The 15405-nt window shown below is 40.1% G+C and overlaps 1 protein-coding gene across 4 annotated transcripts in view; it reads left to right on the top strand.

The window, feature by feature from the left end:
- Rgl1 (ral guanine nucleotide dissociation stimulator like 1) overlaps positions 1–15405 on the top strand; it is a 265738-nt gene that overhangs the window by 77838 nt on the left and 172495 nt on the right. Inside the window, exon 1 of one of the 4 annotated variants that reach the window (XM_074047268.1) lies at positions 7695–7841. The exons of the other annotated variants lie outside the window; for them this stretch is intronic. The gene's annotated coding sequence lies outside the window, so the exon portion shown is untranslated. Of the gene's footprint in view, positions 1–7694; positions 7842–15405 lie in introns of those variants that run through there. 4 annotated transcript variants of the gene reach the window in all.

Below are 15405 nucleotides of genomic sequence, written 5' to 3'. Positions count from 1 at the left end.
AATGAAACTCAGCCCTTACTTTGTCATCAGGAGCTACCTTGAAACATCATTAGAGTCCTAAATGTAAATGCCGAAACTATGACACTTCTAGGAGAAACTTTTTAACTTTTGAGTAGACAAAGATTTTTTAGATAGAACACAAAAAGCATGAACCTAAAAGAAAAAGTTTGTAAAGGGTACCACATAAAAGTTTAAAACTTATTTCCTTCTTAAAATATCAGTAAGAAAATGCAAATGCAAAGGCAGGCCTTAGACTAGGAGAAAATATTATATAGACAATGTTTTATATTATAATGACTAGTATCTGGAATATATAAATGACTCTTACAACTTGATAATATAACCAATTAAAAGGTAATAAAAATAGACACATTTGAATATACTCTTCTACAAAGAAGATATACTGACAGCCAATATATCAATAAAAAGCTGCTCAGTATCAGTCATCATTAGGGAAATGAAAATTACCACAATGTGATAGTAAGCACATAAATAGAACATTAGAATGGACAACTTAAAACACTGGGAATACTAACCGTTGGTGAGGTTATGAATCAAGTAAAACTCACACACTGCTGATGGGAGTATGAGACTGTACATCCGCTTTAGAGAGCAGCTTCCATCATTTCTTATAAAATTAAATATGCACCTATCATAGGATCCAGCAAGTCCACTCTTAGGTATTTATGTAAGAGAAATGAAGGCAATGTCCACATAAGGAATAGTACAAAAGTGTTTCTCTCACTTTACTTAAAGTAACCAAATCAGACTCGGTGCTGGTGGTATGTGCCTATTATCCCAAGCTACGTGGAAGGCTGAGATTGGGAGGATCACAGTTCAAGGATAGCCTGGGCAAAAAAATTAGGGCAATCCCATCTCAAAGGAAAAAAAGTGGGGCAGGTGGTTCATGCCTGTCATCTCAGTGATAGCAGGAAGCATAAAATAGGAGGATCACAGTCCAGACCAGCCTGGGCAAAAATCAAGACCCTATCCCAAAATAACCAGAGCAAGAAGGGCTAGAGGCATGGCTTAACTGTAGAGTGCCTGCCTAGCAAGTGTGAAGCCCTGAGTTCAAACCCCAGTACTCCCCGCCCCCCCAAAAGTAATCAAAATACTCTCTGCCCCCCAAAATGTCCATCAGTATGTAAAAGCATAAATAGAACTTTAACAATGGAATATTATTCAAACATTTAACAATGCCTGTTACTCAATTTTTTATTCCAAAAATAAGTACTTAAGTAAGCTACTTAAGTGAACAACAATATGGATGAAACTCAAAATAAATGTTGTAAGTGAAAGAAGTCAGACAAAAATAGGTGTTATGTGACATTTAATGAAACTCTAGAAATGAAACTTAGCATATACTTACAGAAAGCAAGTCCAGGGATGCCTGAGGCCAGGGGTAGGTTTATAACTGGGATGAGGCTTAAGAGAACAACCTTTTTGAGGGGCTAGAAACCTATAGCTTGATTTTATTAGCACTAAGTGGGAGTATACATTTGTTAAAGTTTATAACATGAGATACGTATCTTAGACCTCATTAAAATTGGACTTATTTATACAAGTTGCTTTGTTTTTATGGGACAAATTCTTGGAGTCAGTGAAGAGAAACTTTATAAAGATGTTGACAATTTCTCCATTGTATAAAACCTCTTCTCTATTGAACATGGTCAGGAATTCCTATGACTTCTTCATCTATATTTGAACTATGGGTTGAGAGGGGAAAAAGGAAGGAAAGAAGGATAAAAATAATGTGAATAGAGTTTTTCAATGAATGTTTACTAGGTACTTTATAAATGGCAGCATAATCTAGGTACCCAATATGTAAAGGCAAATATAAATAGCCCTTGACTTTAAGAGTTCACAGTCCTAGGGTGCAACAGTAAGTACAGTATTGTAAACACTGTGATGGAAGTCTGAACAACTTAGCCAGGGAGGAGTAATTAACTTTCCCTGGTGGGTTTAGGGTCTATGAGGTGAGGTAATAGCATTTGCTTTTGAAATTAGTCAATCAGTAGTTAAGATGACATGTGTGGAACCCAACCAATCCAGATTGAAATTCTGGCTCTGCTATATATTCTCTATGTCAAATGAGAATCAAAATAAATTGCCCAAAGATCAGCTACCATTGTGTCAGGCATGTATAGGGTTCGTAAGTGATAGCTGCTGTATTCTGGAGGGTGTAGGCTAAACTGTTACAGCAAAGAAAAGAGGAGGGACGAAGAGTGTTATGGGTAAAAGCAACAGCATACGCGAGGTGTGACAGAGCACTGTTCAAGTTTACCAGTGGGGGGCGGGAATTGGAGCAAGGTGGAGGGAAGGATATGATCAGAAGATCAGTTTATGGCCAGACTGTGAAGGACAGTGCTAAGAACGTAAAACTGTATCCTCTGGCGGAACATTCCTATTTCAGGTTTCCTCAGCAGGGCAGTGATATATGAAAGGTCTCTAGGAAGCCTCCTTGATGACAGGATAAAGGATGCCTATGAAGAGGAAAAAAGCAGAGTCCAGTAACTTGGCTATTGCCGTAGTTCAACTGAGAGACAATCAAGTCAAGTGGTGGCTGGAGTACTGAGATGGTTTTCAGTAGAAGTTATCAGTAGGGCTGGGTAGCACCTTGGACAAAGGACTTAGTGCACAGGAGCAGTTCAGGATGACTCTGAAATGTCTAGCTTGGGTATCGAGGGGATGGTATTGCTATTAGTGTAATCAGAAAGTACATGATGTCCTAAGTTAAAAAGTATGACCGGAGCTGCTTTATTTGGGAAAGGCAGTGATTTTGAAAATGTTTTGAGTACTCAGTAGAAAAAATTTTTGGATTCCTTCAGTATATGTTGAATTATTTAGACATTATATAAATGTATATTACTCTAATATTTATATGCACCATAAAACCACACCAAACTGAAAAAAATAGATGAGATGAGATAAATATATAAATGATCAGTACATAGTTTTGGGTACCAAGTGGAATGTACAACCCACTTCAGACTCACTGGGGTCTGGGAGCAGCCATCAAGATAACTATAGAGCCAGGCACTGGTGGCTCACACCTGTAATCCTAGCTACTCAGGAGGCAGAGATCAGGAGGATCACGGTTTGAAGCCAGCCTGAACAAAAAAACCTATCAGAAAAAAAGCTCTGGAGGAGTGGCTCAAGGTGTAGGCCCTGAGTTCAAACCCTAGCATCACACACACACACACACAAAGATACCCATAGAGTTGTGGAGTAGTTGCCTTCAGCTTGGGGAAAACTCATTACCCTTCCCCTCTTCTTGCCAGAACTGTTCTTTCTGGGTCTCCCCTTTACCCAGAATAGGTATGTCTTAACACTTTCTTACCTCTAAAGTGCATTGCCTTCAAAGGTCATTGTAATTCAAAGAAGCAGCATTTAACTATTTTGGCACAAACTTTGGCCTTGATACAAAACACCTCCACCCTTCCAAAAAACTGGCCAAGAAATGCGGTACCCTGCTAGAAGCCCTAATCAAGTTGGACCCAAAGGGAGGTGCTCCTATGGTCTGACCAGCCACAAGGGAGTTTAACTTGTGAACTCTTCTCCCTAAGATAACAGAGTGAGTGTGTTAGGCTGGTCCAATGGCACAGACAAAGCATCAGGGACTCCTACATTTAAAATTGATATCACTACTATTGTACTGTTCAAATGTATCCAAGATCCAGCCTTTCTATTTCAATTTCCTTTGTGGTTATGTGAGGCCAACTATGACAGTCTGTTATACATGGAACACTAGTGTTTCCAGATTTTAATTTGAATTGTACAGAGCATAATTTTGACTAATTGGTCCAGTAGGACCTAGAGTAGGATCTAAACAACTCTGGAGGTCTGTGGCAAGGAAACGGAGTGAGGGAGAGATTGAATGAGAGTTTTCACACAGGCAGCCTGCTGACAGATGTCCAGGTTGACTTAATCAATGCTCTTATTTCTCAGATAAGACCTCAGAACTATTTGGACCTGATTCCACTATACTTCATCCTACCCATGATGTTATTCTCACAAAATAATGAGCCAGGAATTCCCTTTAAGACTGCACAAAAGAGGAAAACATAAACCCCACACCTGATCTTCATTCTGTCCAGGTTGAGATGGAGAAATGGAGTGAGGGCATGCGTTGAGCTACTCTGGGTATGAATCAGTTGCCGCTCCACAGTGAAACAACACTTAAATCTCTGGCATCCAGACTGAATGTCAACCACATGGTGGAGACGTTTCTGTACTGAGTTAATTATGGCCGTGGCTGCCATGTCAATCATGAGCCTGTCACCCTCCAGAGCAGCAGCAAATGTGAAGGAGTCAGAGTGGTGTAATGGATTCCATATGTCATTTTAAAGAAAGGCTTAAAAAGGATTCGACTTACAGATCACCATACTTCTGTAATAGAAATTTACATATGTGAAGAAGAAGTGTAAGAACCAACTGTCAAATTTTTGCTCCTGTTTTCTGCCTCTTCTTCCTAGTGGCACAATTGTTTATTTAGCTCTGGAAGGGTGGGGCCAAGGAAGCATGACAGGCAGCGGAGAGTGTGGAGGAGAAGTAGACCTTGCAGGGGTGGAGAAGCCGGGCAGATAAGGCAGCACAGATAAGGAAGCACAAATTTCTGATAACTCTCTAGTCTTTCCCCTGCTACTTTATTGAGGAGAGTTAGGGTTTCTCTATGAGTGTTAAAGTTGCAAAGCCAAAAATTAACACAGTCACGATTCTGTGAAAAATTTGAAAAGCTGTGGCTTTTCAGATTGGAAAGGGAAGTTGTGTGTTGAGTCAGATCTGTTTTTGAAGTGATTTCAAATCACTTCACTTCTCTGAGCTTCAGTTTCATCTTAAGGAATGACTAATTACCTCGCACAGCCATCAATGTGGTACACTTGTGGACATCTCTCTTCTAACACCTACCCTATTATTTTGAAATGTATCTCTTCCTCTTCTGATTGTGGACTTCTCAGTGATTTGGATTAAGAACTCTCAGCAGGTAGATTAATTAGTGGGGAACACATGTGTATTTATGTTTGCTTTGTCCTGCCTCACACATCCATGGCCTAGGGATTGGGCAAAAGCTAAGTGAAATGTTAGGGACTTGCCCTTCCCCCCCCGGCACAGGGATTAGCGTGAGGCAAGACTTAAGCAAACGACATATCCTCTCCCTGCATGTTTGACACTTCTTGCAGTAAGTCAGAGTGGCTTATTGCATATCTGCTCCCCTAACAGCCCTCACCTCCGCCCATCTAGGAAATCAGGGAAGTTAAATCTCTTTGCACAGTGCTATTGTGCTAAGGAGTCAGAATTCAGAACAGTCTCAGTCAGTTTCTGCTTTGGCTTAAGTACAGTGTCAATCTGTGGCAGTGAAAAAATTGGTAGAAAGTATAAAGTCCTATAAAAGATTAAGGGGGAAAAGCAAAAGCAAGGGAAAAGAAATGGTGACACAGAATGAGATGACCTTCTTTCCTCTCAGATGCTGGACTGCACTTCATACAGACTGGAAAAGAGAGCCAGCACCCAAGCCACTGCTCAGGCCCTCATTCCATCCAACCCTCATTTGCTGGTATCGAAACGGAGGCATTTCACAAGTTTGGCTATCAAATAGTGTATGTGTATGGAAAAAAAGAAGATAAACTGGGCCAATTAGACCACAGCAACATCTGTCAAAACTCTAACCCTTAACCTCAATGAAAACATAATCTAGGATCAAACACAGAAGCCCTGCAGATGTACACAAGTCATTTAATGCAGCCTTTGAAAAGACTGTGATGGATGGCTGGTGCTATTCCAGAGTCCTGATGAGAAAGCCAGACTTGGCCCTGCTAGGAATATTTGCAATTTTAAAGAAAAAAGTACATTCTAATTTAGTACCTATTTAATCCCAGCAAGGTCTTCCCCATAGGCTGAATTGAAAATAATCCTGACTATTGCTATGCAAAGAAGTTCTCTAAACATATTTTGAAAATCTGTTTGACATATGATAAACTTAGGTTTTTGGGTGCTTCATTTAGACATGAAGTTTTTTTTTTCTCACTCCAAAATAATGTGCGTGCTTTGTCCTTTAATGGGCTATGGAGGTTAAATTCAACGATTGTCTCTCATCCAGTGTGCACATGAATGCTGGATGCGTTCTGTGTGGTACGGTGTGCCCTCACAGAGCTTAAGTAAGAGGGGAAAACATGGAAGGAAATTGTTGCAATGTTCTTGTAGGGGTACTGAAAGACAAATGGGGTTCTCATTAAAAACAGATTGTGGCTGGGGGCGTGGCTCTGTTGGTAGGGTGCCTGCTAACAAGTTAGAGGCCCAGCAAACATAAAACAAAAAAACACAAACAGAAAAAATCCACCACCACCACCACCAAAAACCCAAACAAAACCAGACTGTATCTTCCTCAGTATGTAGGGCCCATGACCAACGTAACAGTCTTCACTGCATTTCCTTAGGAAAATGTCACTATGCTAAGGCTTTGACTTCTTTGTCATTCTTGTACTGGGCACACAAGGCACCAGGAGATAAGCTCAAAAAATCTATGCAGAGTCAGGAAGCAACATGAGTAGTAGCTTCCTCTTCTTGACTTCACTGTCTCTCAGTGATCCTGTGTTCATCTAGGTCAAGGAGGGTTTCTTTCTTTTTTTTTTTTTTTTTGTGATAGCGATAATGGGGTTTGAACCCAGGGCTTTGTGCTTGCTAGGCAAGCACTCTACTGCTTGAGCCACGCCTTCAGTCCATTCTGTTCTGGTTATTTTGGAGATAGGGTCTCATGTTTACTGCCTGGTTCACAATCCTCCTATATTTGCTTCTCCTATAGCTGGGATGACAGGCATGTACCACCATGCCCAGCTTTTTCTGTTGAGATGGGGTCTTGAGAACTTTTTGCTCCCAGGTTGACCTCAAATGTGATCCTCCAGATCTTAGCCTCACAAATAGCTGGGATTACACTGCATGAGCCACTGTACTCAGTGGTCATTGAGTTTTTGATTATACATGAGATAGGCTTGCCATATTATAGCCAGGTGCAGATCCCAAAAAAATTTTAAAAATGGGAGCTAGTACAACTCACTCTAACACAACCTCACAGATCCTCCTTCCCCTACTGGAGGAATATTTGATTCAGTCCCTTGGCCTTAGCACCACTTATGGAGATTTATTCCTGTTTCAGGAGTCAAGGTCATGGAAGGACCAACAATTTTAGATGGAAACAAATTTGCTGCTCTAACTATAAAACTTATTGCACCTACCATCTAGCAAATGGGTGTCTGGGTGTTCAGCAGCACTAACTAGATTACTACTATATGAAACTAATCAGAGTCCTGTGTCAGGCAAGGTGTCACCTGCTCAAATGAAAAAGGGGATCATATTTAGCAGTGTACGTTATGTGTGAAAATTAGTGTCTTTACAATTTAGAGACTGAGAGTAAATAAGGGTTAGCCTAGAGTCAGCTCACTCTACAGTCCTCTCCCAGAAGCATTTCCTTGAAAGAAATTTTATTCTATCTGGACCTGCCATTTTCCTATGGCCTAGTAAAGTGACTATAATTAAATAGATTAGACTTCTGCATATGATAAATAAAAGAATGAGAACAGAGTACTTTTTAGCCTGAAATGTGGAAGGGCTGGTCTGCTTGTCGGTTAGGTAAATGAGTCTGTGCATTCATGGGAAGCTCAACACTCATCTTCTTTGAGTCTAACATTTTCTGATTTTAGCATTCCTCCCATGAAAAGCCCACCTCTGAATCCCTTGAAATCTGCACCCTTGAAGTCTGGATTTTTGATATCTGGATGATGCTATTTTGTAAGTGGAGCACTGACTCTTCGAGGCTACCAGTGGAGTGCAGTTCTCTCTGAGATCAGGTACTTTTGAGAAACCATGGGGCTTATTCTTTAATGACTGACTTGAGTTTTTCCTGAGGCTGTTCTGAAGATGAAGTGAAGCTTGTGATGTGCTATCGAGTACCTGGCAAGCTAAATGCTGGATGTACTGTGGTGTGTGTGTGTGTGTGTGTGTGTGTGTGTGTGTAGAGGACAGGGGGTCATGTCCAAGTAAAGCTACTGCCACTGTTGAGATCTAAAGGATGGCCTCACCTGAATGAGCTCAACTTCCTTCAACTTGGAGATAAGAATTAGCTGTGACTGTTGAACTGGATGATGATCCCTAATGGTTTTTGCATTTTGCCTTCATCAAGTCAGCAAAAGCTGGAGTTCACAGAATTGTGAAACATTTAAGCCTGGGTCAATCACATGATTTATAGCTTTGTCTCATTTTAAGCTTTCCAGTGACATAATCACTGAGCTTTCAGGCTGTAAGAAATGCAGCTCTCTAGAATTCCTTGTATCGCTCCTGGAACAGGCCAGGATTCTTTGTGATCTTAGCTTCTGTTTTGTTGAGGTGTTCTCTCCCTCTCCCACGCCTGTCTTTGCAGGTTTATTACCAGACTGCCCAGCTGTTTCCTGGGTTGGCTTTCTGTGCTGAGCAGGAATTGCTAAGCAAAGAGCAGCATTTCTCCAGGGAGGGTTATAAGGGTAGTACGAAATCAGTCTGGATTTTTCTTTCTTTCTTTTAAAAAATTTTTTTATTAAGAACTTCTACCAAATACTATCAGTGAGGAGGGAGTAGTACACAAAGTCTGAAGTCCAATGGGACCAGCTTTTAAAAAATGTAAAACAGGTCCTGTTAGGAAGAGGGTATTAGCAGGAGAGAGAGGATGGAGGGAGAAGGTGAAGGAGGGTGAATATGGTGTATGTACTTTATATACTTGTATGAAAATAGAATATTGAACCCTGTCAAAATCATTTTAAGTAGGAGGAGGAGGATGAGGGAGAATGAATCTAACCAAGGATGTTGTAAACATATATAGAAATGTCACAATGAAACCCCTGTACAACTGTTATCTATTAATAAAAATATTAAAGAATATCAACTTGAATTAAGTGGGAATGCCTTGAACATCTTTAATTTTCTACAGTGAAGAGGCAGTTGCTCACAGTCAGTCCTCACTCCACAGACACAGTTGTGCAATCTTGCTCAGCATTCAGTGAGACCTTTATGTAATGAACATTCCTTTGAAAATGGTTGCCGAATGATTGACATTTATTCTAAAATGCATCAGAATGGGAAATGCTTAATCCCTTATTCTAGTGAAATCTCTTGTTCTAGTGAAGTGTTTTGTAATTTTAAAAAAACAGTGGAGTTTTTTTGGTCACTGTTGTTAAATTGAAGCAGTATAATATGTTGATGTCCAGTCTTGCTCTCAAAGAGCTGGCAGTCTAGCAGGGGAAGTCAGAGTAAGTTTTGGGAAGCAAAGAAAGCCATGTGAAGGATGTAGGTTAAATTGCCTTATTGAAACCTGAGATGCTGCCTTACCTTCTGGCAAGTCAGCATATACTGTCACTTCAAACACAACCAACCTTTTGTACAGTTATAAAGTGATATGCTGGGCCTCTTTCCCTGGCACAGATGTGACCCTGCTAAGAATCTCTGCCATGGTTTCCTGCAGTCCTTCCTGTCTGATGTCCCAGTCCTCATTTCTGCATAGGATGTTTTGATTCCAGATAGGTGGATCTTTCTCTGGTTTCAATAGGAGTAGGTTAGGAAAGCCACTGTATCGCACCTCCTGCAACTGGAAGTTGTATCCTGAAACTTTCTTGGTGCTCCCAATTTGTTGATACACCAATAGCAATCATGATTGAAGGACTCTACCACTGACCCAGGATTGGGATGCTTAGGATGGGTGAGCATGTCACACCAGCTTTATAAAGCTGCAGCAAACTTACAATTGAGTACATAGAACGGAGTTTTGGATTGTCCTTGAATAATCAAAACTCAGATATATCCATGGAGGCCAAGGGGTTAAGAAAATACCGTACTGTTTGCTTGACTTTTGAATAGCGATTGTATAATTGGGAATAAGTACAATTTATGAGTGACCCACAGAATCACAACCTTTCACTGTTTTGTTTAGCAGTACAAATCCTTCAGATCTATTGGAAAAATAATTCATTGCATATTAGTTTGCTTTTACATTTGGGGGAGTTGTGGGCTTTATTTTATAACTCTGAGGTCTCAGCAGCTTTGTAGTCTCTGCATATTAAAAATGAGAGCTGAGTGCTGGTGGCTCAAGTCTGTAATCCTAGCTACTTGGGAGGTTGAGATCTAGAGGATCATAGGTTGAGGCCAGCCTGGGCAAAAGCTCATGAGACCCCATCTCAATCAATAGCTGGGTGTGATGGCATGAGTCTGTCATCCCATGCTATGAAGGAGGCTGAGACTGGGAGATTCACGATTCCAGGCCAGCTGGGGCAACAAAAAATTTCATGAGGCCCCATCTAAAGGGAAAAAGGCTGGGTGTGGTGGCATGCACCTATCATCTCAGTTATGGTATGGGAAGCATAAGTAGGAGGATCAGAGGTCCAGGCTGGCCTAGGCAAAAAGTCTCCTATCTTCAAAGGTGGAGAGAGAGAGAGAGAGAGAGAGAGAGAGAGAGAGAGAGAGAGAGAGAACCTTAAAAGGGGGTGGTGATCAACTTGATTAAAGCACGGTAAATACAGGCCTGAAATGCCAAGGTGAAACCTCTTTGGACTATCAATATACATTTTAAGGAAAAAAAAAGAACAGGAGGGTAAAACAGGGGTGAGTACTAGTTGGTACTAGTGGAAGGAGGGATGGCAGAAGGAAAAGGGGAATGAGGGTGAATATGGTGGATATATTTTGTATCATATGAAATCTGCTGATATTGATCTAAGAAGAGGGGAGGAGAGAGAATGTTGTAGTGGTAAATCTAACTAAGATATGTTATAAGCATATATGTAAACATCACAGTGTATCCCCTTGTGCAATTTTATTATTATTTAATATTATTTTTATTATATGCTAATAAAAAAAGGTAAAATGGCTTGCCTGAGGGTTATACGTAGAATTAATTGTAGCCATATAGTTTGAACTCATGTCTTCTAACTAGAATTTCAGTATTCTTTATACTGATTCTGAACCTTTGAGTAAAAGTAAAATGTAAGACTATTCCTGATAAAGATAAACCTGCCTTATCTGGACAGAATCTCAACTCATTAGGACTGAGGAGGAGAAGGAGAGAAGGTAAGAGAAAAGAAATGGCAGAAAGGCAAGTAATCACAGGAAAGGACTGGAACAGGACAAATGCCAGAAGTTTTCAAGGTTACAGGAAATCTGAGTTGAGTTTGAAAAATAAAAAGATTTCTTTAGGTAGAAGCAAAGGGTGTAAAAGGACACAATGCAGAAATCCTGTATTATTAATACATATAATGGACTTTGTAGGAGCAGAAGAGAAGTCTGGCCCTAATAGAGAAAGACAAGAAACACCAAGCCATTCTAGTAAGACTCTGAATATTAAACACTTTTTTCTTCCAAAAATATTTAAAGAAGAGAGAGAGGAGAAAAAAGATAATTTATGAGGGATGTCTCATGCTGTATTTATTATCCTAGGAAAGAAAGTCAAATTCAATAAAGTACAGATTGATTTATCAAACACAGTCCAGCATGGGGTTAATAAAATAAATACAGATCTGAGTGAAGTTGTGCCCTAGCACTTTTCTTAAAGCCATGTTTCAGAAAGGTCATCCATGTGAGTCATGGATAGTTTTAATCAATGGCAAGAATAGACACTGGTGATGGGGAAGTTCTGTGTTCTTAGTGGCCACTCCATACTTTCCGATCCCAGATTAGGCTCTGAGAAGCTGCTTATTGACTGGTGTTTAATGATCGCTTTAAGCATGAAGCCATCAACTAGGTCTTGTTGTAACCATGGAAAATGTGATACCCTCTAGTCAATGATTATCTTAGAAGGAACAGAAGAAATGTTAATCTATTTTATATATAATATATCATAAACATAGTGTTAGTAAATATTTTAAAGAGACTATGCAGGGAGTGAATTCAACTATGATATATTGTAAGAACTTTTGTAAATATCACAGTGTAGCCTCTGTACAACAATAATATGATAATTAAAAAATAAATTTAAAAAAGAGAATATACAGAGTACAAAGTTTAAGGAAAGACCTTTATTTAAACTGATACATATTTTCTCATTGGTAATAGTCATAGTAATAGTTTTTACTACTATAAGTCTCTTCAGTTTATCAATTTTGGTTGGACTAATCTTTGGATTTAACTTATCTCTAGAGAAAGTTAAATAAAAAGCCCCTCAGCTTTGGTGGTGATGTTAGGGCTTGGGACTTGAAGGCAAGGTGACCTCAAGGCCCTTACATCATTTTTCTTACTTGCAAATCATTCCTCTGTGTCCAATGGGAGCATAGTTCTGTTCCATCACACTTGCCTTTCCTGTTTTAACTACTCTGCTTCATGCAGTAGAAACTATACAATCCCAACCCTTTTATAATTAGCAAAACGTTCTCAAGCAATTTTATTTTAATTAACTAATAAATTAATTGTTTTGAGACAGGCTTTTGTTATATAGCCCAGGCTGATCTTGAATTCACAATCCTCTTGCCTCGGCCCCCTGAGTACTGGGATTGTAGGTGTGTATTACCATGCCTAGCTTTTTAAAATTATTTTGAGAAAAAATTTGCTTCTATGTTCTCTGACCAAGATTTTTGCCTTTACCTGCATTCAGTTTCCTTTCCCCACCTGCTCCCAACTTAAGGCTGATCTGTCCATGCAGTGATTAAAATATGATTTTGTTTTGGGTATTAGGTGTTTTAGGATGACAGCTCTTCAAAATTGGTTTTCAAAAGGGCTATATAAGACTTCAGATATTTTAGACTCCTTCTTAAGTAAAACAGAAGATTCTGTCTTTCAGATTTACAGTTCTTTTATCCTGTCTGATGGTACTGTTGAATGGGCCCATGTTAGTGGTATTTATGTGGAGGCTGGCTTGTGAACCTTAACTATGTGTTTTAAGAAAGGGCTAGGTGTTGTGGTGTGCTCCTGTAATTCCAGCTACTTAAGAGGCAGAGGTGGGAGGATAACAGTTCAAGACAAAGCCATGAGACCCTATCTGAAAAACAAACTGAAGCAAAAATGACTGAGAACATGGTTCGAGTGGCAGAATGCTTGCCTAGCAAGCAGGAGGCCCTGATTTAACTGTACCCCCCACCCCCCATCACCACCCCATCCACACAAAGAAAGAAGGTATTAGTTCAACTCTAAGTTGAGCAGCACATCAGAGATAGAGGAGGGTCTATATATGCCTCCTGTTTTAAATTTAACAAAACATGGTTCTATAATATAGACTTCTAGCTCTTTTTAGGGGAGTCAGCAGGAAACCTATAATGCAATAGTTGTTGAAAGAAAGTATGAAACAGAACTTTAAATTTGAAGAGGAAAAGATTAGTGAACAGGAGGACTGGTTGTATAATTTATGGGGCCTAATGCAAAATGAAAATGCAGGGCCCTTTGCCCAAAAATTAAGGATTTCATGACAGGGACAACAAAGCATTCAAGCACAGAGCTCTTCTGAGCATAGGGCGCTCTATGTGACTGTACAAGTTGCACACCCATAAAGCCTTCCCTGACCAGAAGTTGAGATGACAGTAAAAAAGAAATCTCTTTTCCCACTTTTCTCTCCCTCTACCTATCTCACGCTCACCTAGGTACTTATCAGCGGTGAGCATCTCTCCAGGAGGCGCTGTTGTGTCAGTTAGAGGAGACCCAGACACCAGCTCTAGAGCATGGGAAGTGGCACCTGAGGGAGACTGCATTCACCAGTGGTGGGGGACTGAATGGAGCCCAAGGCTTTCTGAACTGTCAGAGAGAGAGAGAGAGAGAGAGAGAGAGAGAGAGAATGAACTTGGGTACTCTACAACTTTCCATCAATGTAGTCTCTCTGAATCTCCTTTTCATTGTAAAATGGTGTTACCCATCCTGTAGAGTTGTTGTGTGGGATGAGATTATGAGGAAAATCCTAAGCACAGGCCAGAGTGCAGTGGGGTTTCAATATATATTGCATAGAGAGTAATTTTTTGTAAGTGAGTAGAAATACTGAGGATGAGTGAAGAAGGCCTCGAGTCTCAGAAGAGGTGGAGGATCTCAAAATGCTTGAAGAGCCCTGTGAGAGCTGGCTGCCACCCTGTGGCCCTCCTCAGTTCCTGAGTGCTTTGGAACCGTCCACAGATTGGAACTGCATCTTCTTCCCAAACGGGAAGGAGCAATCTGTGGGAAGTCAGTACACAGTAGAGTTCAGTCTGCAGCACTGAAAAGGTGCCAACTTTCACCCACACTGCGGAGATGAGAGAGCAGCTGTGGGCCGACAGTAGGGTGAGAGCTGTCAGGTCTCTGGGTCTCTGGGTTGCACCCTGCTTGCAGATGTCCCATGGTTTATTCTGAGAGTTTCTAATTTGTCTACTTTTCCCAGTTATACTTCCATGACATATGAAGGATATAACCACAACCATTTTATGTACTTTCCCCACTTTGTTTTGATTTATTATTTGCTGTTTACAGTGTTATCTCCAGTAACAACAATGGAATTTCCTTCCCTACTAATCTGGCCTGTTTCCATTTTGCCTGTTTATTTTAATTTCCTTTTGTTTCTGGCTTGAAACCTGCACACGACTCTGCTTTATTTCCTTGCATCTCTACGTCAGCATCATTTATTAGCGCATCCTTTCAGAAAGCTTTGTTCATTAATTATGTAGGCTCATTTCCTCATTTCTAATGGGAGCATATTCAGGCTTTATGTTTCTAAGTACTTCACGATGGCTTTGGTTATCAGTTTCCTTCTAGCTGCCCTCTGCAAGCCGATGGACTTGCTTTCCATGCCTTACAGATGGAACATGTGAGGTCTAAGGCAGAGAAGTCAGTCCCCTGAAGAAAGAAGACTGTCATCTATAGTCCTCTGACTCTGTGCCTCATACTGAGTTAGTTGTCCATTTACATTTTTTATTATCATGCTATTGTTGTACTGGGGGTGCATTGTGACATTTACAAAAGTGCTTACAATGTATCATAGTTGAGTTCATGCCCTTCATCATTCTCCTTTATCTCCCCTCCTCCCATTCCTGGAATAGTTTCACTAGGTCTCATTTTTCCATTTACATACATGAGTACATAATATTTTCACCACATTTGCTCTCCTACACCCTTTCCTTATATTCTCCCTTCTTCCACTGGTGTCACCCACGCAGGCAGGACTTGTTTTACCTTCCTGTTCTCCATTTTTGAAAACAAGATATTTTTGTTTGTTTAAGATAGCTACACAAGGAGTATCACTGTGGCATTTCCATGTATATATGTATTATAACCTGCATTGGTTCATGCCCTCTTCTCTTTTCTACGTTAATCCCCTTCTTATGCTGATTTCAATGGGTTTAAAAATTCTGTATTCATTCTTGTATAAGAAAATACATTGTGCAGCAGGCTATATGAGCATAAGATATGCTTTTTTTTTTGCAAATATACACAATTCCCTAAAGGTATTTCCAT

Source organism: Castor canadensis, chromosome 11, assembly GCF_047511655.1.
Source record: "Castor canadensis chromosome 11, mCasCan1.hap1v2, whole genome shotgun sequence".
In the NCBI taxonomy this organism is placed as follows: Eukaryota; Metazoa; Chordata; class Mammalia; order Rodentia; family Castoridae; genus Castor; species Castor canadensis.
This window is presented reverse-complemented; position numbering and strand designations above follow the sequence as displayed.